This window comes from Hordeum vulgare, chromosome 7H (genome assembly GCF_904849725.1).
Source record: "Hordeum vulgare subsp. vulgare chromosome 7H, MorexV3_pseudomolecules_assembly, whole genome shotgun sequence".
Taxonomy (NCBI): Eukaryota; Viridiplantae; Streptophyta; class Magnoliopsida; order Poales; family Poaceae; genus Hordeum; species Hordeum vulgare.
Genome location: NC_058524.1, coordinates 593,663,204 through 593,691,015, shown reverse-complemented (window position 1 = coordinate 593,691,015; position 27,812 = coordinate 593,663,204).

Here is a 27,812-nt window from a genome sequence, read left to right as displayed (position 1 = left end):
CTGATGTTCCTTGCTACTCTGCTGTTACTTGTTGCAAGAACTTTTTCGACACCGTTGTCGGGAAAAAATAGTTCCCCGTCCACGTTCAACTTACTGGCGCCATTGATACAACAGTTAGGAATAGGTTGCCGTCAATAGATCTGTTTCTGACACTGTTGCTATCATACTACTTTGCTACTGATACTTTGCTTACAGACACTAATCTTTCAGGTGTGGTTGAATATGACAAACTCAGCTGCTAATACTTGAGAATATTCTTTAGTTTCCCCTTGAGGCGAATCAACAAATTTGGATCGAATACTCTACCCTCGAAGACTGTTGCGATCCCCTACACTTGTGGGTTATCAACCACTCGCGAGCTCTCTCGGCTAGCAAGGTGGGACTTAAAGTTTGGCCCGGGCAGCACCACAATTTGGTCCGAGTTGGTGGCACCAACCTTGACCAATACCACCCTTTCATCCCGGTTGGAGCCACCAACCGGTACTAAAGGTCTCTTCTTTCCGCCCTTTTGGGGTGCTGAAAATTGACCGTTAGTCCCGGTTGGTGGTTCCAACCGGGACTAAAGGGTGGCATTGGTGCCGGTTGGAGCCACCAACCAGGACCAAAGGTGTTCGCATATATGGCGAGACTTATCGAAATTTTCAACATCTCCCATTTCCCATGTTCTCTTCTCCTCGTTGTCGTCGTCGCCGCCGGCCCGCGCCACCTCCACGAGCCCGTCGTTGCCATTGCCGTCGCCCCTGAGCCCGTCGTCGCGCCGAGCCCATCGCCGTCGGCCCCGAGCCCATTGCTGTCGCCGTCGCCCTCGAGCCCGTCGCCGCCGACGTTGTCCCGAGCCTGTCGTCGCCATCGTGCCCGAGCCCATCGCTGTCGCCGTCGCCCCTGAGCCCATTGACATTGCCGTCAACGTCGACCCCGAGCCTGTCGCCGTCGCCGTCATCATGAGCCCGTCGTCGCTGTCGCCCCCGAGCCCATCGCCGTCGTAGTCGCCCTGAGCCCGTTGTCGCCCCGAGGCCATCACTGTCGGTGCCACCCCCAAGCCCATCATCGTCGTCGTCACCCCGAGCCCATCGCCAACGCCGTCGCCCCCGAGCCCATCGCCGTCGTCGTCGCCCCTGAGTACATTTTCAAATATTCACTATGCATTTTTGTACATTTTCAAATATTCACTATGTACATTTGTTTATGTATAAGAATATCATGATAGATGTTTCTAGTTTATGATTATACATTTATGACTTGCGAAGATTTCTTTATGGATGAACTAAACACACCCCTCCAAGTAGTGATGAGACACGGTTTTTTGTTCACATAGGAAAATTTTTTGTTTATAGAAGAAAGTTTTTTGTATACAATCTGTTGTTTGACATTCATGAGAGAGGCGGCCCGGACATCGTACATTCATGTTTGTATATTAATTTTCATGTTGTAATATTTGCAGAAACTTGGAACAAGAACAGTTGTTGGGTGAGATAATCCACGACGGAGATGAGGTCTCTTGGTATCTCAACGCCACCGATGGTCTGGAAGGAGAGGATGGCGGCTTCGGTGATCGAACAATGGAGGAGGAAGGACATGATCATGATGGCTCTGGTGACCGAATGCTGGAGGAAGAAGGAGACCATGATGACGGCTCTCGTGACCGAACGGAGGAGGGAGCTGTTGCAAAGTCCGGATCGAGCCAAACTTCGGTTACGAGACGAGGCCCGAAGAGAAGGCTGCGCAAGGATGAAAAGTTCACGATCATAGCACTCGCGGACGATGGCCTTCCGATTCTACCCAAGCATCACCATCACACGGGGTCAGGTGGCTACCTCAAAGCCCGTTCGTTTTGGGATAAAGCTGAGAATGACTTGATTGCTAAAGGGGTCGAACCACAGACATTTAACTGGCCAGACCGTTCAAGGACTGGGTTCTTCAGGGTTGGGGAAACTTTGGACCCTGAAACAGGGAAGTGTCGTTGGACGAACGAGCAACTTGCAATACCCATCAAGAAGCTTCAGAAGTGTATCACCGTAGCGCAGGAAGGGACGTTCATTCCGGATAGAGAGAAGGATGAGCTGACTGAGGCCCTAGGGAATGTTGAGCATCCTAGACGAACACGAGGGACACCAGGCTCCGTTCCATGGAAGGTTGTGTTTGTCGACGCAGGCGGTTACAGAAGCCGAGAGAGAAAGGGGAAAGCGGAGCTAAGCGACATGCACAAGATCAATTCAAGACTACAAAAGCTAGAGAACTTGAGAGCCAGCGACCTACCCCAGAAGCTACCCCTCCATCTCAGCGGAGAAGCAATGTGGCTTCCACGAATCTCGTTCAGCCTGACTTCACGGCTCCTAGCTACCCCGTGGATACTATCACGGAGGCTCAACATTGCGAGCTTATGACGAAATGCCAGAACCTCACTTTAAGGTTGCTATCGGCTCTGTTGCACCTCCTCAACCCAACGGAACTTTTCACTACCTTCCGATTCCACATGGCTTTGCTGTTATGATGGTGGATGAAGTAATGGAGGGATTTGAGGAGCTCGAGCTTGACCACCCTACAGGTGAAGGGGAGAATAAGTTGGTTCATGTTGTGAGGAGTACATGTCTATGGCAGAAAGAGTACATCAAGCTTCCAAACTCGACGCCTCCAGCGAGTTAGGGCACTCCGTCTCCTCCTCCTCCGGCGAGTGATCAAGGCACTCCGCCTCCTCCTCCTCCCCCTCCTCATCCGGCGAGTCAGGGTACTCCACCTCCTCCTCCGGCGAGTGAGGGCACTCCGCCTCCTCCTCCGGCGAGTGATCAGGGCACTCGTCGTCGTCCTCCTCCTCCTTCTCTCAAGCGGAAGAGAGACACCGCCGCTCCGGCGGCTAGCAGTGATGCAAGGTTAGCAAGACGACGAAGTGGGAAAACAATTCCCCAGCTCGGCTAATGATACGTCTCCAACGTATCTATAATTTTTGATCGTTCCATGTTATTATATTATCCACTTTGGATGTTTTATATGCATGAATATGTGATGTCAGCTGTGCTTCCCTTGCAACGGCGCCAGAAATTGTTGTGTTGACGGCACCAGGAATCCTTCAGCTGCGGCTACGCCTTAAGGGACTTCCTAGGCAAGTATGCAAAGGATTTCCCCCGTGGCCTTGGAGCCTTGCGTTGGTGTTCCCTCGAAGCGGAAAGGGTGATGTAGCATAGCGGTGGTAAGTATTTCCCTTAGTTTGAGAACCAAGGTATCAATCCAGTGGAGGAGTATCACAAGATCCTGCACAAAAACAAAAGCTTGCTCCCAACGCTATGAAGGGGTTGTCAATCCCTTATAGATTGTTTGCCAAGTGAGAACTGAAAGCAACAAAGTAACAAAGCAAAGTAAAAAAGCGGAGATGTAAATGATGAATGTGAATAGACCTGGGGGCCGTAGTGTTTACTAGTGGCTTCTCTCATGAAAGCAAGTAGACGGTGGGTGAAGAAATTACTGTCGAGCCATTGATAGGACCGCGCAAAGTCGTGACGATATCTACGCAATGATTATTTCTATAGGCATCACGTCCAAAACAAGTAGACAGATACTGTGTGCATCTACTACTATTACTCCACACGTCGACCGCTATCCAGCATGCATCTAGTGTATTAAGTCCATAAGAACAGAGTAACGCCTTAAGCAAGATGACATGATGTAGAGGGATAATCTCAAACCAATGATAAAAAAACCCATCTTTTTACCCTTGATGGCAACTATTTGATGTGTGCCTTGCTGCCCCTACTGTCACTTGGAAAGGTCACCACATGGCAGAACCGAAAACCAAGCACTTCTCCCATTGCAAGAATCATAGATCTAGTTGGCCAAACAAAACCCAAGACATGGAGAGACTTACACGGATATCAAATCATGCATATAAGAAATCAGCAAAGACTCAAATATATATCATAGACAATCTAATCACAAATCCACAATTCATCGGATCTCGACAAACACACCGCCAAAGAAGATTACATCGGATAGATCTCCATGAAGATCATGGAGAACTTTGTATTGAAGAGCCAAGAGAGAGAAGAAGCCATCTAGCTACTAACTACGGCCCCGTAGGTCTGAAGTGAACTACTCACGAGTCATTGGAGGGGCGATGATGATGATGAAGAGGCCCTCCAACTCCAAAGTCCCCTCCGGCAAGGTGCCGGGAAGGGTCTCCAGATGAGATCTCGCGGAAACGGAAGCTTGTGGCGGCGGAAAAGTATTTTCGAGGCTCCCCTGATTTTTTGCGGAATATTTGGGAATTTATAGGCCAAAGATCTAGGTCAGAGGGGCGGCCAGGGAGGCCACAAGCCTGCCCACCGCCGCCTCCCCCCTGGTGGCGGAGTGGGGGCTTGTGGGCTCCCTGGAGCCCACCTGGCTTGGCCCAAAGGCCCCCTGATCTTCTTTCGTTCGGGAAAAAATCACTTCGGGGTTTTTCTTCCATTTGGACTCCATTCCAAAATCAGATCTGAAAAGAGTCAAAAACACGGAAAAAACAGGAACTGGCACTTGGCACTGAATTAATAAGTTAGTCCCAAAAAAGATATAAAAGGTACATAAAACAACCAAAGAAGACAAGATAACAGCGTGAAACCATCAAAACTTATAGATACGTTTGAGACGTATCAAGCATCCCCAAGCTTAACTCCTGCTTGTCCTCGAGTAGGGAAGTGATAAGAATGAATTTTTGATGCTTTCATGCTACCTAGCATAGGTGTCCTTTGTAATTCCTCTTATGTGACGTGAATGTTCACATCCATTACATTCAAAACAATAGTTTGCTATTGACGTGGAAACAATAATAATTCAAGCAAACTAGCAAAGTAATCATGAACTTTCAAAATAACAAGGCCAAAAGAAAGTTATCCCTACAAAAGCATATAGTCTCGCTACGCTCTATCATCATTGCACAAGGAATTTAAATCATGCACAACCCCGGTATTGGCCAAGTAATTGTTTCACACCTTTAGTTTCTCAAACCTTTTCAACTCTCACGCAATACATGAGCGTGAGCCATGGTTATAGCACTATAGATGGTGTGGAATGTAGTGGAGGTTGCAAGACAAAAAGGAGAAGATAGTCACATTAACTAGGCATATCAATGAGCTGAGATATCAATGTGAATGAGTAGGGATTGCCATACAATTGATGCACTAGAGCTATGAGTAAGTGAAAGCTCTTAAAGAAAACTAGTGGGTGTGCATCCAACTTGCTTGCTCACGAAGACCTAAGGCAATTTTGAGGAAGCCTATCATAGGAATATACAAGCCAAGTTATATAATGAAAATTTCCCACTAGCTATACGGTGGTGACAAAACGAGAGACTCTCAATCATGAAGATCATGGTGCTTAATATGCACAAGTGTAGAAAAAGTGGTAGCATTGTCCCTTCTCTCTTTTTCTCTCATTTATTATTATTATTTTGGTGGGCTCTTTGGCCTCCTTTTTTGGGTGGGCTTCTTTGGCCTCTTTTATTTCCTCACGTGGGACAATGCTCCATTAATGATGATCATCACACTTTCAACTCAAAACTTAGAGTAACGATGACTCTATATGGAATGCCTTCAGTAGTGTACCGTGGCAATGATCTAGCATGGCATAGACATCAATGGAACCATCATGCTAGCTATCTTACGATCATGCAATGGAAATGTAGATGTGGTGGCACATGTCATGGTGGTAGTTGCATGGCAATATATCTCGGAATGACTTTGAAAAAGCCATAGTAGGTAGGTATGGTGGCTGTTTTGAGGGAGGCTAATGGTGGGTTTTATGCATCGGCGAAAGTTGCACGGCACTAAGAAGATAGTGATGGTGGAAGGTGAAAGAGCATCTAAACCATGGACTCAACATTAGTCATGAAGAACTCATATACTTGTTGCAAAAGTTTTATTAGTAATCGAAACAAAGCACTCAACGCATACTCCTAGGGGAATGGTTGGTAGGTATAAACCATCGCGCGATCCCGACCGCCACGCAAAGGATGACAATCAATAGACTAATCATGCTCAGATTTCATCACATAGCGGTTCACCATACGTGCATGCTACAGGAATCACTAACTTCAACACAAGTATTTCTAGATCCACAACACCTTACTAGCATGACTTTAATATTACCATAACCACAACTCAAAACTAATTGAGATGAATCAAACTTCTCTAACTATTCAATGCACATGAAGGTGGAAGTTTTCGTATCCCTTTGGATAACTACCCCTTTTGAGACTACTTTCAAAGCATAGATCAACTACCAAGCCACGCACCGCTATACTCTAAAAGATATAAGTGAAGCACATAGAGCAAAAGTATCTAGCTCAAAAGATATAAGTGAAGCACATGTGAGCTGAATTGTCTACCAAAAGATATAAGTGAAGCTCGACAAAATCACGGTGTGTGCATGTCTCTCTCTCTAGGTGTGCAGAAAGGATGATTGTGACACCAAAAATAAAAGACTCCTACGATACAAGACGCTCCAAGCAAAAAACACATAACATGTGGTGAATAAAATATAGCCCCAAGTAATGTTACCGATGGATTGAAGACGAGAGAGGGGATGCCTTCCCGGGGCATCCCCAAGCTTAGGCTTTCACGGCATCCTTGAATCTCTTGGGGTGCCTTGGGCATCCCCAAGCTTGAGCTCTTGCCACTCTTTATCTTTTTGTCCATAAGAACTTCACCCAAAACTTGAAAACTTCACAACACGAAACTTAAACAGAAACTCGTGATAACATTAGTACAAGAAAGCAAACCACCACTTCCTTAGGTACTGTAGCAAACTTAAATTCTACTTGTGCTGATGTTGGGTTACTGTACTTTCAATCTTCCATGGCTAATACCCCCCCCCCCCCCGATACTATCCATAGTTTCATCAAAATTAGCAACCAACACAAAAAAATAGAATATGTTAATAGCAGACCAGTCTGTAGCAATCTATATATTTCGTATACCTCTGGTACTTCAAAAATTCTGAAAAATTACGACAGTCTGAAGAATTTGCGTAGCCATCAGCAGCAAAAAGAATCAACTCAAACGCTTTTACAGAAAAAAACGAAAATTCTTTTCATGAGCAGAAAGTTTCTCTCTTTTCCAGCATGACCAAACGATCATCCCCAAGACTAATCATAACGGTTTTGCTTGGCACAAACGCAAAAAAGAAACACAAAAAACACAATCATAACAGAATTATGAAAGTGTGGAAAACACAAAACAGAAAGAAAAAGGATAAATTCGTTGGGTTGCCTCCCAACAAGCGCTTTTGTTTAACGCCCTTAGCTAGGCGAAAGTGGTGGAATCACGTATAGTCATCTTTGGTGCTCTAACCATAGGTAGCCCTCATCATAGATTCATAAGGCAATCTTATTTTCTTTCTAGGAAAGTGCTCCATGCCATTCTTTAAAGGAAACTGAAATCTAATAGTCCCTTCCTTCATATCGATGATAGCACCAATAGTCCTTAGGAAAGGTCTACCAAGAATAATGGGACATGAAGGATTGCAATCTATGTCAAGTACAATGAAATCCACGGGTACATAGTTCTTATTTGCAACAATAAGAACATCATCGATCCTCCCCATGGGTTTCTTGACAGTAGAATCCGCAAGATGCAAATTAAGAGAACACTCTTCAATCTCATGAAAACCAAGAATATCACATAAAGACTTTGGAATCGCGGAAACACTAGCACCCAAATCACACAAAGCATTGCACTCATAGTTTTTGATCTTGATTTTGATAGTAGGTTCCCACTCATCATGAAGTTTTCTAGGTATAGAGACTTCTAGTTCGAGCTTCTCTTCAAGAGATTTCATCATAGCATCTACGATATGCGCGATAAAGGCTTTGCTTTGGCTATAAGCATGTGGTGAGTTTGATGGATTGCATCAAAGGAATGCATTCAAACACGGAGCAATTATCATAATTGAATTCCTTGAAATTCAAAGTGGGAGTTTCATTACTACCCAAAATTTTGACTTCTTCTACTCCACTCTCCACACCTTTATCATCAAGATAGGTGGACTCCGAATCATTGGGGCGTTTTTCAACCAAAGTGGATTCACATCCAGCCCCTCCATAAGTAGGTTTGACACGCGAAAACAAATATTCAAGAGGAGACACACCAAGCACTTTAAGATCTTCGTGATTTGCATCACTAGAACGCACCCCTTTAAACCATTCATGTCTAGCGCGAATTTGGGCGGTTCTTTCTTTGCTCTCATTCATGGAGATACACATAGATTTCAAAGTTTCATCCAAGTTGACCTTGGGAGGAGCGCATCTAACTTTCAAAGCATCAATATCACAAGACATCCTATCAACGCTCTTAGCCAAATCGTCTATTTTGAGTAGTTTTTCCTCTATGGACGCATTGAAAATCTTTTGAGAGTTGATGAACTCTTTGATATTACTCTCTAAATCAGAGGGTAATTTGTAGTGATTTCCATAAGTGTTGTCGTAGGAATTGCCATAATTGTTAGAGGAGTTACTAGGAAAAGGCCTAGGAACATAGTTTCCTCTAAAAGCATTCTTGTTGCCAAAATTGTTCCTACCAACAAAATTCACGTCCAAACTAGCGTTGCTACTCTCAATCAAAGAAGATAGTGGCATGTCATTAGGATCTACGGTAGCGTTTCTACTAGCAACTAAATTCATCAACTCGTCCATCTTAGCACTAAGCGAGTTAATCTCTTCTATAACGTGCACCTTTTTGCTAGCAGACGACCTTTCAGTGTACCACTGAGAGTAGTTGGTCATAATATTGTCTAGGAGTTTTGTAGCGTATCCTAACGTGATTTCCATGAACGTTCCACCTGAGGCGGAGTCCAAGATATTGCGAGAAGCAAAATTCAAGCCAGTGTAAAAGATTTGTATAATCATCCACAAACTCAAGCCATGAGCGGGACAATTTCTAATCATAAGCTTCATCCTCTCCCAAGATTGTGCAACGTGTTCATGATCAAGTTGCTTGAAATTCATGATATCGTTACGTAAGGAGATGATCTTAGCCGGCGGAAAATACTTGGATATGTAAGCATCTTTGCACTTATCCCAAGAATCGATACTATTTTTAGGCAAAGAAGAAAACCAAGTTTTTGCACGATCTCGCAACGAGAAAGGAAAAAAGTTTCAACTTAATCACGTCATTATCCACATATATTTTCTATTTCATATTGCAAAGATCAATGAAGGTATTGAGATGGGATGCGGCATCTTCACTAGGAAGGCCAGAGAATTGCTCTTTCATAACAAGATTCAGCAAAGCTGCGTTGATTTCATACGACTCCGCACTAATGGCGGGAGCAATCGGAGTGCTAATAAAATCATTATTATTAGTGCTCGAGAAGTCGCAAAGTTTGGTGTTTTCAGCCATGATGACTTCAACAAACAAACAAGCACACAAGCAAGCAAGAAAACCGGCAAAGGCAAAAGAAAACGGCGAAGGCGAAAGGCGAATGAAAACGGCAAATGTGAAGTGGGGGAGAGGAAAACGAGAGGCAACTGGCAACAAAAGTAAATGCAAGAGAAGAGTTTGTGAGACCTACTTGGATAGATCTTGATTTCTCCTCCTCGACAATGGCGCCAGAAATAGGCGTGTTGACGGGAGGTTACTCTTGTCTAGATCTCCTCGGCAAGCGATCCTCCTCCCGAGCAACGGCTCCAGAAATACTTCTGATGTCAGCTATGCTTCCCTTGCAACGGCGCCAGAAATTGTCGTGTTGACGGCACCAGGAATCCTTCAGCTGCGGCTACGCCTTAAGGGACTTCCTAGGCAAGTATGTAAAGGATTTCCCCTGTGGCCTTGGAGCCTTGCGTTGGTGTTCCCTCGAAGCGGAAAGGGTGATGTAGCATAGCGGTGGTAAGTATTTCCCTCAGTTTGAGAACCAAGGTATCAATCCAGTGGAGGAGTATCAAAAGATCCTGCACAAACACAAAAGCTTGCTCCCAACGCTATGAAGGGGTTGTCAATCCCTTATAGATTGTTTGCCAAGCGAGAACTGAAAGCAACAAAGTAACAAAGCAAAGTAAAAAGTAGAGATATAAACGATGGATGTGAATAGACCTGGGGGCCGTAGTGTTTACTAGTGGCTTCTCTCATGAAAGCAAGTAGACGGTGGGTGAACAAATTACCATCGAGCAATTGATAGAACCGCGCAAAGTCGTGACGATATATATGCAATGATTATTTCTATAGGCATCACGTCCAAAACAACTAGACCGATACTGTCTGCATCTACTACTATTACTCCACACGTCAACCGCTATCCAGCATGCATCTAGTGTATTAAGTCCATAAGAACAGAGTAACGCCTTAAGCAAGATGACATGATGTAGAGTGATAATCTCAAACCAATGATAAAAACCCCATCTTTTTACCCTTGGTGGCAACTACTCGATGTGTGCCTTGTTGCCCCTACTGCCACTGGGAAAGGTCACCACATGGCAGAACCCAAAACCAAGCACTTCTCCCATTGCAAGAATCATAGATCTAGTTGGCCAAACAAAACCCAAGACTCGGAGAGACTTACAAGGATATCAAATCATGCATATAAGAAATCAGCAAAGACTCAAATATATATATCATAGATAATCTGATCACAAATCCACAATTCATCGGATTTCGACAAACACACCGCCAAAGAAGATTACATCGGATAGATCTCCATGAAGATCATGGAGAACTTTGTATTGAAGATCCAAGAGAGAGAAGAAGCCATCTAGCTACTAACTATGGACCCGTAGGTCTGAAGTGAACTACTCACGAGTCATTGGAGGGGCGATGATGATGATGAAGAGGCCCTCCAACTCCAAAGTCCCCTCCGGCAGGGTGCCGGGAAGGGTCTCCAGATGAGATCTCGCGGAAACGGAAGCTTGCGGCGGCGGAAAAGTATTTTCGAGGCTCCCTTGATTTTTTGTGGAATATTTGGGAATTTATAGGCCAAAGATCCAGGTCAGGGGGCGGCCATTGAGGCCACAAGCCTGCCCACCGCCGCCTCCCCCCTGGTGGTGGAGTAGGTGCTTGTGGGCTCCCTGGAGCCCACCTGTCTTGGCCCAAAGGCCCCCTAATCTTCTTCCGTTCGGGAAAAAAACATTTCGGGGTTTTTCTTCCGTTTGGACTCCGTTCCAAAAACAGATCTGAAAGGAGTCAAAAACACGGAAAAAACAGGAACTCGCACTTGGCACTGAATTAATCAGTTAGTCCCGAAAAAGATATAAAGGTACATAAAACAACCAAAAAAGACAAGATAACAGCGTGAAACCATCAAAAATTATAGATACGTTTGAGACGTATCAGTATGCCATTTTATATTATTTTTGGGACTAACCTAATGGCCTAGAGCCCAATGATACGTCTCCAACGTATCTATAGTTTCTGTTTTTTCCCTTGTTTTTGACCTTTTTCACATAGGAATATCAAACAGAGTCCAAAAGGAATAGAACTTTCACCGTGATTTTTTATGGAAAATATCAAAAATACTAGAAGAAAAAGATACCGGAGAGGAGTCTCGAGGAAGCCACGAGCCAGGGAGGCGCGCCCACCCCCCCTGGGCGCGCCTGGGGGGCTCGTGACTCCCTCGTGGGTCCCCTTGACTTGTTCCCGATGCCATCAGGTCTTATAAATACAGAAACCTCCAGAAATAAACCTAGATCGGGAGTTCCGCCGTCGCAAGCCTCTGTAGCCACCAAAACCCAATCGGGAGCCTGTTCCAGCACCTTGCCGGAGGGGGAACCCATCTCCGGTGGCCATCTTCATCATCCCGACGATCTCCATGACCAGGAGGGAGTAGTTCACCCTCGGGGCTGAGGGTATGTACCAGTAGTTATGTGTTTGATCTCTCTCTCTCGTGTTCTTGAGATGTCATGATCTCGATGTACCGTGGGCTTTGCTACTATAGTTGGATCCTATGATGTTCTTCCCCCTCTCCCTTCTTGTAATGAATTGAGTTTCCCCTTCGAAGTTATCTTATCGCATTGAGTCTTTAAGAACACTTGATGTATGTCTTGCACGTGTCTATCTGTGGTGACAATGGGATATTCATGAGAGTACTGTTGGAATTATGCCCTAGAGGCAATGATAAATAAGTTATTATTATAATTCCTGTATCAAGATAATCGTTTATTGTCCATGCTATAATTGTATTGAATGAAGACTTAGATACATGTGTGGATACATAGACAAAACACTGTCCCTAGCAAGCCGCTAGTTGGCTAGCCAGTTGATCAAGGATAGTCAGGGTCTTCTGACTATGTACAAGGTGTTGTTGCTTGATAACTGGATCACATCATTGGGAGAATCATGTGATGGACCAGACCCAAACTAATAGACGTAGCATGTTGATCGTGTCATTTTGTTGCAACTGTTTTCTGCGTGTCAAGTATTTATTCCTATGACCATGAGATCATATAACTCACTGACACCGGAGGAATGCCTTGTGTGTATCAAACGTCACAACGTAATTGGATGGCTATAAAGATGCCCTACAGGTATCTCCGAAGGTGTTCGTTGAGTTAGTATGGATCAAGACTAGGATTTCTCACTCTGTATGACGGAGAGGTATCTCGGGGCCCACTCGGTAATACAACATCACACACAAGCCTTGCAAGCAATGTAACTTAGTGTAAGTTGCAAGATCTTGTATTACGGAACGAGTAAAGAGACTTGCCGGTAAACGAGATTGAAATAGGTATGCGGATACTGACGATCGAATCTCGGGCAAGTAACATACCGAAGGACAAAGGGAATGACATACGTGATTATATGAATCCTTGGCACTGAGGTTCAAACGATAAGATCTTCGTAGAATATGTAGGATCCAATATGGGCATCCAGGTCCCGCTATTAGATATTGACCGAGGAGTCCCTCGGGTCATGTCTACATAGTTCTCGAACCCGCAGGGTCTGCACACTTAAGGTTCGACGTTGTTTTATGCGTATTTGAGTTATATGGTTGGTTACCGAATGTTGTTCGGAGTCCCGGATGAGATCACGGACGTCACGAGGGTTTCCGGAATGTTCTAGAGATGAAGATTGATATATAGGATGACCTCATTTGATTATCGGAAGGTTTTCGGAATTACCGGGAATGTACCGGGAATGACGAATGGGTACCGGATGTTCACCGGGGGGGCAGCCCACCCCGGGGAAGCCCATAGGCCTTAGGGGTGCCGCACCAGCCCTTAGTGGGCTGGTGGGCAAGCCCAGAGAGGCCCATGCGCAGGAGATAAGAAAATCAAAGAGAAAATAAAAAAAAGGGGGGAAGTGGGAAGGAAGGGAAGGACTCCACCTTCTAATCCTAGTTGGACTAGGATTGGAGGAGGAATCCTCCTCCCCCCCTTAGGCCGAACCCCTTGGGGCCTCTTGTACCCCAAGGCAAGGCCCCTCCCCTCCCACCTATATATATGGAGGTTTTAGGGCAGATTTGAGACAATTTTTTCACGGCAGCCCGACCACATACCTCCACGGTTTTTCCTCTAGATCGCGTTTCTGCGGAGCTCGGGCAGAGCCCTGCTGAGATTAGATCACCACCAACCTCCGGAGCGTCGTCACACTGCTGGAGAACTCATCTATCTCTCCGTCTCTCTTGCTGGATCAAGAAGGCTGAGATCATCATCGAGCTGTACGTGTGCTGAACGCGGAGGTGCCGTCTGTTCGGCACTAGATCGGAGCGGATTGTGGGACGGATCGCGGGACGGTTCGTGGGACGGTTCGCGGGGCGGATCGAGGGACGTGTGGACGTTACACTACATCAACTGCGTTTATTAACGCTTCTGCTGTGCGATCTACAAGGGTACGTAGATCTGAAATCCCCCTCGTAGATGAACATCACCATGATAGGTTTGCGTGCGCGAAGGAAAAATTTTGTTTCCCATGCGATGTTCCCCAACAGTGGCATCATGAGCTAGGTTCATGCGTAGATGTCTTCTCGAGTAGAACACAAAAGTTTTTGTGGGCGGTGATGTGCGATTTGCTGCCCTCCTTAGTCTTTTCTTGATTCCGCGGTATTGTTGGATCGAAGCGGCTCGGACCGACATTACTCGTACGCTTACGTGAGACTGGTTTCATCGCTACGAGTAACTCCGTTGCTCAAAGATGACTGGCGAGTGTCGGTTTCTCCAACTTTAGTTGAATCGGATTTGATTGAGGAGGTCCTTGGATGAGGTTAAATAAGCAATTCATATATCTCCATTGTGGTGTTTGCGTAAGTAAGATGCGATCCTACTAGATACCCATGGTCACCACGTAAAACATGCAACAACAATTAGAGGACGTCTAACTTGTTTTTGCAAGGTATGCTTGTGATGTGATATGGCCAATGATGTGATGTGATATATTGGATGTATGAGATGATCATGTTGTAATAGTTAATATCGACTTGCACGTCGATGGTACGACAACCGGCAGGAGCCATAGGGTTGTCTTTAAACTAACGTTTGTGCTTTCAGATGCGTTTACTATATTGCTAGGATGTAGCTTTAGTAGTAATAGCATGAGTAGCACGACAACCCCGATGGCGACACGTTGATGGAGATCATGGTGTGGCGCCGGTGACAAAGAAGATCGTCCCGGTGCTTTCGTGATGGAGATCAAGAAGCACGTGATGATGGCCATATCATGTCACTTATGAATTGCATGTGATGTTAATCCTTTTATGCACCTTATTTTGCTTAGAACGACGGTAGCATTATGAGGTGATCTCTCACTAAAATTTCAAGACGAAATTGTATTCTCCCCGACTGTGCACCGTTGCTACAGTTCGTCGTTTCGAGACACCACGTGATGATCGGGTGTGATAGACTCAACGTTCACATACAACGGGTGCAAAACAGTTGCACACGCGGAACACTCGGGTTAAGCTTGACGAGCCTAGCATGTGCAGACATGGCCCCGGAACACATGAGACCGAAAGGTCGATCATGAATCATATAGTTGATATGATTAGCATAGGGATGCTTACAACTGAAACTATCCTCAACTCACGTGATGATCGAACTTGAGCTAGTGGAATTGGATCATGAACCACTCAAATGACTAGAGAGATTGACTTTTTGAGTGGGAGTTTAGCAAGTAATTTGATTAAGTTAAACTCTAATTATCTTGAACATAGTCTAAGTCCACTTTGAATATATTTGTGTTGTAGATCATGGATCACGCGACAGTCACCCTGAATTTTAATACGTTCCTAGAGAAAGCTAAGTTGAAAGATGATGGAAGCAACTTTGTAGACTGGGCTCGTAATCTTAAGTTGATCCTACAAGCTCGGAAGAAGGATTATGTCCTTGATGCTGCGTTAGGAGATGAACCACCCGCTACGGCTGACCAAGATGTTAAGAACGCTTGGTTATCACGTAAGGAGGACTACTCAGTAGTTCAATGTGCAGTCTTGTATGGCTTAGAACCGGGACTTCAACGTTGCTTTGAGCGTCATGGAGCATATGAGATGTTCGAGGAGTTGAAGTTTATCTTTCAGAAGAACGCCCGGATCGAGAGGTATGAGACCTCCGATAAATTCTATGCTTGCAAGATGAATGAGAATTCGTCTGTCAGTGAACACGTGCTCAAAATGTCTAGGTACTCAAACCGTCTAGCTGAGCTGGGGATTGAACTCCCGCAAGAGGCTATCACTGACAGAATTCTTCAATCACTGCCGCCAAGCTATAAGAGCTTTGTGTTGAACTACAACATGCAAGGGATAAACAAGTCACCCGGCGAGTTGTTCGCGATGCTGAAAATCGCAGAGTCAGAACTCCGTAAAGAACATCAAGTGTTGATGGTGAATAAGACCACTAGTTTCAAGAGAAACGACAAAGGAAAGAAGGGTAATTCAAATAAGAGCGGCAAACCTGTTGCCAATCCGACGAAGAAACCCAAAGCTGGACCTAAGCCTGAAACGGAGTGCTATTATTGCAAGGGTATGGGTCACTTGAAGCGCAACTGCCCCAAGTATCTGGCTGAAAAGAAGGCGGCCAAAAAAAATCAGGTATATTTGATATACATGTTATTGATGTGTACTTAACCAGCTCTTGTGGTAGTGCCTGGGTATTCGATACCGGTTCTGTTGCTCATATTTGCAACTCGAAACAGGAACTGCGGAATAGGCGAAGGCTGGCGAAAGATGAAGTGACGATGCGCGTGGGAAATGGTTCCAATGTTGATGCAATCGCCGTCGGCACAGTTTCACTTCAGTTACCTTCAGGATTAGTTATGAACTTGAATAATTGTTATTTAGTGCCTGCGTTGAGCATGAACATTATATCTGGATCTTGTTTATTGCGAGACGGCTACTCGTTTAAGTCAGAGAATAATGGTTGTTCTATTTCTATGAGTAATATCTTTTATGCTCATGCACCCAATGTGAGAGGATTGTTCATATTGAATCTTGATAGTGATACTAAACATATACATAACATTGAGACCAAAAGAGTTAGAGTTCACAATGATAGCGCCATGTTTTTGTGGCACTACCGCTTAGGTCATATTGATGTAAAGCACATGAAGAAACTCCATACCGATGGACTTTTGGAGTCACTTGACTTTGATTCACTTGACACGTGCGAACCACGCCTCATGGGAAAGATGACTAAAACTCCGTTCTCCGGAACAATGGAGCGTGCAAGTGACTTGTTGGAAATCATACATACCGATGTGTGTGGTCCGATGAGCGTGGAGGCACGCGGCGGATATCGTTATTTTCTCACCTTCACTGACGATTTGAGTAGATATCGTTAAGTCTACTTAATGAAGCACAAGTCTGAAACATTTGAAAAGTTCAAGCAATTTCAGAGTGAAGTTGAAAATCATCGTAACAAGAAGACCAAATTCCTACGGTCTGATCGTGGGGGTGAATATCTGAGTTTCGAGTTTGGTGCTCACTTAAGACAATGTGGAATTGTTTCACAATTGACACCGCCTAGAACACCACAGCGTAATGGTGTGTCCGAACGTCGTAATCGTACTTTATTAGAGATGGTGCGATCTGTGATGTCTCTTACCGATCTGCCGTTATCGTCTTGGGGTTATGCATTAGAAACAGTTGCATTCACTTTAAATACGGCACCATCAAAATCCGTTGAGACGACACCATACGAACTGTGGTATGGCAAAAGACCAAAGTTGTCGTTTCTTAAAGTTTGGGGATTTGATGCTTATGTCAAAAAGCTTCAGCCTGAAAAGCTGGAACCCAAAGCGGAAAAGTGCATCTTCATAGGTTACCTGAAAGAGACAGTTGGGTACACCTTCTATCTCAAATCTGAGGGCAAAGTGTTTGTTGCTAAGAACGGAGCTTTTCTCGAGAAGGAGTTTCTCTCGAGAGAATTGAGTGGGAGGAAGATAGATCTCGATGAGGTTATCGAACCTCTCATCCTTCTGGATGGTGGCGCAGGGCAAGGGAAAACCCTGTCATTGCGACGCCGGTTGAGGAGGAAGTTAATGATGATGATCATGAAACTCCGGATCAAGTTCCTATAGAACCTCGCAGGTCGACGAGACCGCGTACTACTCCAGAGTGGTACGGTAATCCCGTCTTATCAATTATGTTGTTAGACAACAATGAGCCTGCGAATTATGAAGAAGCAATGGTGGGCCCAGATTCGAACAAATGGCTGGAGGCCATGAAGTCCGAGATAGGATCCATGTATGAAAACAAAGTGTGGACTTTGGAAGTACTACCTGAGGGCCGCAAGGCTATTCAGAACAAATGGATCATTAAGAAGAAGACTACGCTGACGGTAATATGACCGTTTATAAAGCTCGACTTGTGGCAAATGGTTTTTCACAAGTTCAAGGAGTTGACTACGATGAGACGTTCTCACCCGTAGCGATGCTTAAGTCAGTCAGAATCATGTTAGCAATAGCTGCATTTTTCGATTATGAAATCTGGTAGATGGATATCAAAACGGTGTTCCTTAACGGTTTTCTTAAGGAAGAGTTGTATATAATGCAACCCGAAGGTTTTGTCGATCCTAAAAATGATAACAAAGTATGCAAGCACCAGCGATCCATTTATGGACTGGTGCAAGCATCTCGGAGTTGGAATAAACGCTTTGATGAGGTGATCAAAGCATTTGGGTTTATACAAGTGGTTGGAGAATCTTGTATTTACAAGAAAGTGAGTGGGAATTATGTGGCGTTTCTAATATTATATGTGGATGACATATTGCTGATTGGACACAACGTGGAGTTTTTGGAGAGCATAAAGGATTACTTGAATAAAAGTTTCTCTATGAAGGACCTAGGAGAAGCTGCTTACATTCTAGGCATTAAGATCTATAGGGATAGATCAAAACGCCTGATAGGACTTTCACAAAGCACATACCTTGATAAAGTTTTGAAGAGGTTCAAAATGGAACAGTCCAAGAAGGGGTTCTTGCCAGTTTTACAAGGTACGAGATTGAGTAAGACTCAGTGCCCAGCAACTGATAAAGATAGAGAGCATATGAGCACCGTCCCCTATGCTTCAGCCATAGGTTCTATCATTTATGCAATGCTGTGCACTAGACTAGACGTTAGCCTGGCAATAAGTATGGCAGGCAGGTTCCAGAGTAATCCAGGAGTGGATCACTGGACGGCGGTCAAGAATATCCTGAAGTACCTGAAAAGGACTAAGGAGATATTTCTCGTGTATGGAGGTGACGAAGAGCTCGTCGTAAAAGGTTACATCGATGCAAGCTTTGACACAGATCCGGACGACTCTAAGTCGCAGACTGAATACGTGTTCATTCTTAATGGGGGTGCGGTAAGCTGGTGCAGTTCCAAGCAAAGCGTCGTAGCTGATTATACATGTGAAGCGGAGTACATGGCTGCCTCGGAGGCGGCTAAGGAGGGTGTCTGGATGAAGTAGTTCATGACGGATCTTGGAGTGGTGCCAAGCGCACTGAATCCAATAACCCTGTTCTGTGACAACGCGGGTGCCATTGCCTTAGCAAAGGAACCACGGTTTCACAAGAAGACCAGACACATCAAACGACGCTTCAACCTCATCCGCGACTACGTTGAAGGGGAGGACGTAAATATATGCAAAGTGCACACAGATCTGAATGTAGCAGACCTGCTGACTAAACCTCTTCCACGGGCAAAGCATGATCAACACCAGAACTGTATGGGTGTTAGATTTATTACAATGTAATTTGCATGGTGATGTGAGGGCTAGATTATTGACTCTTGTGCAAGTGGGAGACTGTTGGAATTATGCCCTAGAGGCAATGATAAATAAGTTATTATTATAATTCCTCTATCAAGATAATCGTTTATTATCCATGCTATAATTGTATTGAATGAAGACTTATATACATGTGTGGATACATAGACAAAACACTGTCCCTAGCAAGCCTCTAGTTCGCTAGCCAGTTGATCAAGGATAGTCAGGGTCTTCTGACTATGTACAAGGTGTTGTTGCTTGATAACTGGATCACATCATTGGGAGAATCATGTGATGGACCAGACCCAAACTAATAGACGTAGCATGTTGATCGTGTCATTTTGTTGCTACTGTTTTCTGCGTGTCAAGTATTTATTCCTATGACCATGAGATCATATAACTCACTGACACTGGAGGAATGCTTTGTGTGTATCAAACATCACAACGTAATTGGGTGGCTATAAAGATTCTCCACAGGTATCTCCGAAGGTGTCCGTTGAGTTAGTATGGATCAAGACTAGGATTTCTCACTCTGTGTGACGGAGAGGTATCTCGGGGCCCACTCGGTAATACAACATCACACACAAGCCTTGCAAGCAATGTAACTTAGTGTAAGTTGCAGGATCTTGTATTACGGAACGAGTAAAGAGACTTGCCGGTAAATGAGATTGAAATAGGTATGCGGATACTGACGATCGAATCTCGGGCAAGTAACATACCGAAGGACAAAGGGAATGACATACGGGATTATATGAATCCTTGGCACTGAGGTTCAAATGATAAGATCTTCGTAGAATATGGGCATCCAGGTCCCGCTATTGGATATTGACCGAGGAGTCCCTCGGGTCATGTCTACATAGTTCTCGAACCCGCAGGGTCTGCACACTTAAGGTTCGACGTTGTTTTATGCGTATTTCAGTTATATGGTTGGTTACCGAAGTTGTTCGGAGTCCCGGATGAGATCACGGACGTCACGAGGGTTTCCGGAATGGTCCGGAGACGAACATTGATATATAGGAGGACCTCATTTCATTACCAGAAGGTTTTCGGAATTACCGGGAATGTACCGGGAATGACGAATGGGTTTCGGATGTTCACCGAGGGGGCAGCCCACCCCGGGGAAGCCCATAGGCCTTAGGGGTGCCGCACCAGCCCTTAGTGGGCTGGTGGGCAAGCCCAGAGAGGCCCTTGCATAGGAGATAAGAAAATCAAAGAGAAAAAAAGGGGGAAGTGGGAAGGAAGGGAAGGACTCCACCTTCCAATCCTAGTTGGACTAGGATTGGAGGAGAAATCCTCCTCCCCCCCCTTCGGCCGAACCCCTTGGGGCCTCTTGTGCCCCAAGGCAAGGCCCCTCCCCTCCCACCTATATATACGGAGGTTTTAGGGCTGATTTGAGACAACTTTTTCACGGCAGCCCGACCACATACCTCCACGATTTTTCCTCTAGATCGCGTTTCTGCGGAGCTCAGGCGGAGCCCTGCTGAGATTAGATCACCACCAACCTCCGCAGCGCCGTCACGCTGCCGGAGAACTCATCTACCTCTCCGTCTCTCTTGCTGGATCAAGAAGGCCGAGATCATCATCGAGTTGTACGTGTGCTGAACGCGGAGGTGTCGTCCGTTCGGCACTAGCTCGGAGCGGATCGTGGGACGGATCGCGGGACGGTTCGTGGGATGGTTCGCAGGGCTGATCGAGGGACATGAGGACGTTCCACTACATCAACTGCATTTATTAACGCTTCTGCTGTGCGATCTACAAGGGTACGTAGATCTGAAATCCCCCTCGTAGATGAACATCACCATGATAGGTTTGCGTGCGCGTAGGAAAATTTTTGTTTCCCATGCGATGTTCCCTGACAAGTACTTGATGTATGTTTTGGTGATCAACTTGCGGGTTTCGTGACATCGGGAACCCATGCATATGGGTTGGCACACGTTTTGACTCTTCGGTAGAAACTTTGGGGCACTCTTTGAAGTTCTATGTGTTGGAATAGATGGTTCTGAGATTGTGTGATTCATATCGTATAATCATGCCCACGGATACTTGAGGTGACAATGGAGTATCTAAGTGACATTAGGGTCTTGGTTGATGTGTGTCTTAAGGTGTTATTCTAGTACGAACTCTAGGATAGATTGAACGGAAAGAATAGCTTCGTGTTATTTTACTACGGACTCTTGAATAGATCGATCAGAAAGAATAACTTTGTGGTGGTTTCCTACCCGGCAATAATCTCTTCGTTTGTTCTCCGCTATTAGTGACTTTGGAATGACTCGTTGTTGCATGTTGAGGGCTAGTTATATGATCCTATTATGCTATCATTGTTGAGAGAACTTCACTAGTGAAAGTATGAACCGTAGGCCTTGTTTCCATGCATTGCAATACCGTTCGTGCTCACTTTTATTATTAATTACCTTGCAGTTTTTATATTTTCAGATTACAAAAACCTATATCTACTATCCATATTGCACTTGTATCACCATCTCTTTGCCGAACTAGTGGACCTATACAACTTACCATTGTATTGGGTGTGTTGGGGACACAAGAGACTCTTTGTTATTTGGTTGCAGGGTTGCTTGAGAGAGACCATCTTCATCCTTGATAGAGGGTTGCAGGGTCTCTCTCAAGCAACCCAGCAACCAAATAACAAAGAGTCTCTTGTGTCCCCAACACACCCAATACAATGGTAAATTGTGTAGGTGCACTAGTTCTGCGAAGAGATGGTGATACAAGTGCAATATGGATAGTAGATATAGGTTTTTGTAATCTGAAATTATAAAAACAACAAGGTAATTAATAATAAAAGTGAGCACGAACGGTATTGCAATGCATGGAAACAAGCCATAGGTTTCATACTTTCACTAGTGAAGTTCTGTCAACAATAATAACATAATTGGATCATATAACTAGCCCTCAACATGCAACAAAGAGTCACTCCAAAGTCACTAACAGCGGAGAACAAACGAAGAGATTATTGTCGGGTACGAAACCACCACAAAGTTATTCTTTTTGATCGATCTATTCAAGAGTTCATACTAGAATAACACCTTAAGACACACATCAACCAAGACCCTAATGTCACCTAGATACTCCATTGCCACGTCAAGTATCCGTGGGCATGATTATACGATATGCATCACACAATCTCAAAATCATCTATTCAACCAACACATAGATCAGTGCCCCAAAGTTTCTACCGGAGAGTCAAAACGTGTGCCAAATGATGACCCACAAGTGTAGGGGATCTATCGTAGTCCTTTCGATCAGTAAGAGTGTCGAACCCAACGAGGAGCAGATGGATTTGACAAGTGGTTTTCAGCAAGGTATTCTCTGCAAGCACTAAAATTATCGGTAACCGATAGTTGTGTGATAAGATGATTTGTAGCAAGTAGAAAGTAACAAAGGTGCAGCAAGATGTCCCAATCCCTTTTGTAGCAAGGGACAAGCCTAGACAAACTCTTATACGAGGTAAGGTGCTCCCGAGGACACATGTGAATTTCTATCAAGCTAGTTTTCATCATGTTCATATGATTCGCGTTCGCTACTTTGATAGTTTGATATGTGGGTGGACCGGTGCTTGGGTGCTGCCCTTACTTGGACAAACATCCCACTTATGATTAACCCCTCTCGCAAGCATCCGCAACTATGAAATAAGAATTAAGACAAAGTCTAACCATAACATTAAACTAGTGGATCCAAATCAGCCCCTTACGAAGCAACACATAAAGTAGGGTTTAAGCTTCTGTCACTCTAGCAACCCATCATCTACTTACTACTTCCCATTGCCTTCCTCTAGGCCCAAATAATGGCGAAGTGTTATGTAGTCGACATTCACATAACACCACTAGAGGAAAAACAACATACAACACATCAAAATATTGAACGAATACCAAATTCACATGACTACTTATAGCAAGACTTATCTCATGTCCTCAGGAACAAAAGTACCTACTCACAAAGCATAATTATGTTCATCAACAGAGAGGTATTGAATAGCATCAAGGATCTGAACATATAATCTTCCACCGAGTAATCCAACTAGCATCAACTACAAAGAGTAATCAACACTACTAGCAACCTTACAAGTACCAATCGGAGTCGCGAGACGGAGATTGGTTACAAGAGATGAACTAGGGTTTGGAGATGAGATGGTGATGATGAAGATGTTGATGGTGATGAGTCCCCTCCGATGCGAGGAGAGTTGGTGATGACGATGGCGACGATTTCCCCCTCCGGGAGGGAAGTTTCCCTCGCAGGACGGCCCTGCCGGAGCTCTAGATTGGTTCTGCTCAAGTTCCGCCTCTTGGCGGCGGCGATTCCTCCCGAAAGCCTCCTCTTGATTTTTTCTGGAATTAAACCCTCCTTATAGCAAAAGATGGGAGCCAGAGGGCCAATAGGGAGCCCACAAGCCCCCTAGGCGCGGCCAGGGGGTAGGCCGCACCTAGCAGGCTTGTGGCCTCGTGGTGGCTCCCCTCTGGTACTTCTTCCGCCCAATATTTTTTATAAATTCCAAAATAATTCCTCGTTGATTTTTACGGCTTTTGGAGTTGTGCAGAATAGGTATCTCAAACTTGCTCCTTTTTCAGGCCAGAATTCCAGCTGTCGGCATTCTCCCTCTTCATGTAAACCTTGCAAAATAAGAGAGAAAAGGCATAAGTATTGTACCGTGAAGTGTAATAAGAGCCCATAAAGCGATAAATATCAAAATAAAAGCATGATGCAAAATGGACGTATCACCAACCCATATGCATAGGTTCCCGATGTCACGAAACCCGTAAGTTGATCACCAAAACATACATCAAGTACTCACATGAATATCCCATTGTCACCACAGATAGACACGTGCAAGACATACATCAAGTGTTCTTAAAGACTCAATCCGATAAGATAACTTCAAAGGGGAAACTCAATTCATTACAAGAAGGGAGACGGGGAAGAACATCATAGGATCCAACTATAGTAGCAAAGCCGGCGGTACATCGAGATCATGACATCTCAAGAACACGAGAGAGAGAGAGATCAAACACATAGCTACTGGAACATACCCTCAGCCCCGAGGGAGAACTACTCCATCCTCGTCATGGAGATCGCCGGGATGATGAAGAAGGCCATCGGAGATGGATTCCCCCTCCGGCAGGGTACCGGAACGGGCTCCCGATTGGTTTTTGTTGGCTACAGAGGCTTGCGGCGGCGGAACTCCCGATCTAGGTTTATTTTTGGAGGTTTCTGTATTTATAAGACCAGATGGCCTCGAGCACAAGTTAGGGGGACCCACGAGGGATTCACAAGCCCCCCCAGGCGCGCCCAGGGGGGTGGGCGCGCCTCCCTGTCTCATGGCTTCCTTGGGACTCCCCTCCGGTATATTTTTCTTCTGGTATTTTTGATATTTTCCATAAAAAATCACGGCGAAAGTTTTATTCCGTTTGGACTCCGTTTGATATTCCTATCTGAAAAAGGTCAAAAACAAGGAAAAAACAGAAACTGGCACTGGGCTCTAGGTCAATAGGTTAGTCCCAAAAAATAATATAAAATAACATACTCATGCATATATAACATCCAAAGTTGATAATATAATAGCATGGAACGATCAAAAATTATAGATACGTTGGAGACGTATCAACCATCCCCAAGCTTAATTCCTGCTCGTCCTCGAGTAGGTAAATAATAAAAACAGAATTTTATATGTGGTGTGGTACCTAACATATATTGTGGCATGAATATTCAGATCCATATGATTCAAGACAATAATACTTCAAGCATACTAACAAAGCAATCATGTCTTTTCAAAATAACATGGCCAAAGAAAGTTATCCCTACAATATCATATAGTCTGGCTATGCTCCATCTTCCCCACACAACGTATTTAAATCATGCATAACCCCGGTCTTAGTCAAGCAATTGTTTTCACACTTTTACTTTCTCAAACTTTTTCAACTCTCACGCAATACAAGAGCATGAGCCATGTATATAGCACTATAGGTGAAATAGAATATGGTGGAGGTTGTGAGGCAAAAAGGAGGAGATGGTCACATCGACTTGGCATATCAACGGGCTATGGAGATGCCCATTAATAGATATCAATGTGAATGGGTAGGGATTGCCATGCAAGAGATGCACAAGAGCTATAAGTTTATGAAAGCTCAAAAAGAAACTAAGTGGATGTGCATCCAACTCGCTTCCTCACGAAGACCTAGGGCAATTGAGGATGCCCATCATTGGAATATACAAGCCAAGTTCTATAACGAAAATTCCCACTAGTATATGAAAGTGACAATATATGAGACTCTCTATCATGAAGATCATGGTGCTACTTTGAAGCACAAGTGTGGTAAAGGATAGTAGCATTGTCCCTTCTCTCTTTTTCTCTCATTTTTTTGTTTGGGCTCTTTGGCCTCTTTTTTTCCTTTTTTCATTTTCATTTTTTTGTGGGCTCTTTGGCCTCTTTTATTTTAGTTTTATAGTCCGGAGTCTCATCCCAACTTGTGAGGGAATCATAGCTTCCTTCCTTTCCTCACATGGGACAATGCTCTAATAATGATGATCATCACACTGTTATTTACTTACAACTTGATTCTTAGAACAAAAGATATGACTCTATATGAATGCCTCCGGCGGTGTACCGGATGTGCAATGACTCATGTGTGACAGGTATGAAAGATATGAACGTGGCTTTGCTACAAATACGATGTTAACTACATGATCATGCAAAGCAATATGGCAATGATGGTGCGCTTCATAATAAACGGAACGGTGGAAGTTGCATGGCACTATATCTCAGAATGGCTATAAAAATGCCATGATGCATGGGTAGGTATGGTGGCTGTTTTGAGGAAGGATATATGGTGGGTGTAATGCACCGGCAAAAGTTGCGCGGTACTAGAGAGGCTAGCAATGATGGAAGGGTGAGAGTGCGTATAATCCATGGACTCGTCATTAGTCATAAAGAACTCACATACTTATTGCAAAAGTTTTATTAGTAATCGAAACAAAGTATTAGACGCGTGCTCCTAGGGGAAGGGTTGGTAGGAGTTAACCATCGCGTGATCCCGACCTCCACACAAAGGATGACACTCAATAAAAACATCATGCTTCGACTTCCTAACATAGCAGTTCACCATATGTGCATGCTATGGGAATCACAAACTCTAACACAAGTATTTCTACCAATCCACTAACTAGCATGACTCTAATATCACCATCCTTATGTCTCAAAACTATATGCAAAGAATCAAACTTCTCATAGTATTCGATGCACTCTATATGAAAGTTTTTATTATATCCCTCTTGGGTGCACATCATATTACGACTAGATTCATAACCGAAGCAAATTACCATGCTGTTTACGACTCTCAAAATGATATAAGTGAAGCATGAGAGTAAAAGAAGAACTACTCCAAAAGATATAAGTGAAAATCAATGAGTGGTTGAATAATTATTTGGCTACGTGAACACTCTCCCATCTAAGAATTTCAGATCCTAAGTACGTTATTCAAAAAAAATGGCATTCCAAAGATAGCACGAATCATGTGAAGAAGCAAAAAACTTAGGTTCAACCGATACTAACCGATAATTGTTGAAGAAGAAAGGTGGGATGCCAACCGGGGCATCCCCAAGCTTACATGCTTCAGACTTATTGAAATATGGGTTGGGGGTGTCTTGGGCATCCCCAAGCTTGAGATTTTCTGTCTCCTTAATTCCTCTCATATGGTGGTTTCCAAAATCTTAAAAACTTCACCCACACAAAACTCAACAAGAACTCGTGAGATAGGTTAGTATAAATCAATGCAAAACTATATCATCCTCTACTGTAGAAAATCACTAAAATTATTATTTCACATTGCATATTAAATGCCTATTCATATTTAAAACTCCCATCCTCAAATGGAATCATTAAACAAGCAAACATATGCAAACAATGCAAACAAAACAGCAATGTTCCTAAACAGAATAGTCTGTAAAGAATGCAGCAAGATCCATGCTTGATTAACTCCAAAAAATCTGCAAATATTCCATTCTTTAGAGAATTTATAAGAGAATATTGTTTCCGAATTTCTAACTATTCCGACGTACATAAAATTCTAGGGAATTTTTGCACTACAAGCAAACTTTCTGTTTTGGAACAGAAACTCCTATACTTGCAAATTAAGCATGGTAAAGGCTATCCTTGACATTTTTATTGAACTAAATGATGCAAAACATTAATCTAAATTATAGAAAGCAAGTATTAAATAAATCAAATGATTCTCCAAGCAAAACACATATCATGTGGTGAATAAAAATATAGCCCCAAGTAAAGTTACCGATGGATTGAAGACGAAAGAGGGGATGCCTTCCCGGGGCATCCCCAAGCTTAGGCTCTTTGGTGTCCTTTAATATGGCTTTGGGGTGCCTTGGGAATCCCCAAGATTAGTCTCTTGCCACTCCTTGTTCCATAGTCCATCAAAACTCTACACAAAACTTGAAAACTTCACACCACAAAACTTAACGGAACTTCGTGAGATGGGTTAGTATGATAACGAGCAAATCAATCACTTGGGTACAATCAAAACAAGACTCATAATTATTTTCAAACAATTACTACTGTATCTAACTATTTCCACAATTTATATTACTCAATATAATCTATGGAAACACCAAAACAAGCAAACTATGCATTGAAAACAGAATCTGTCAAAAACAGAACAGTCTGT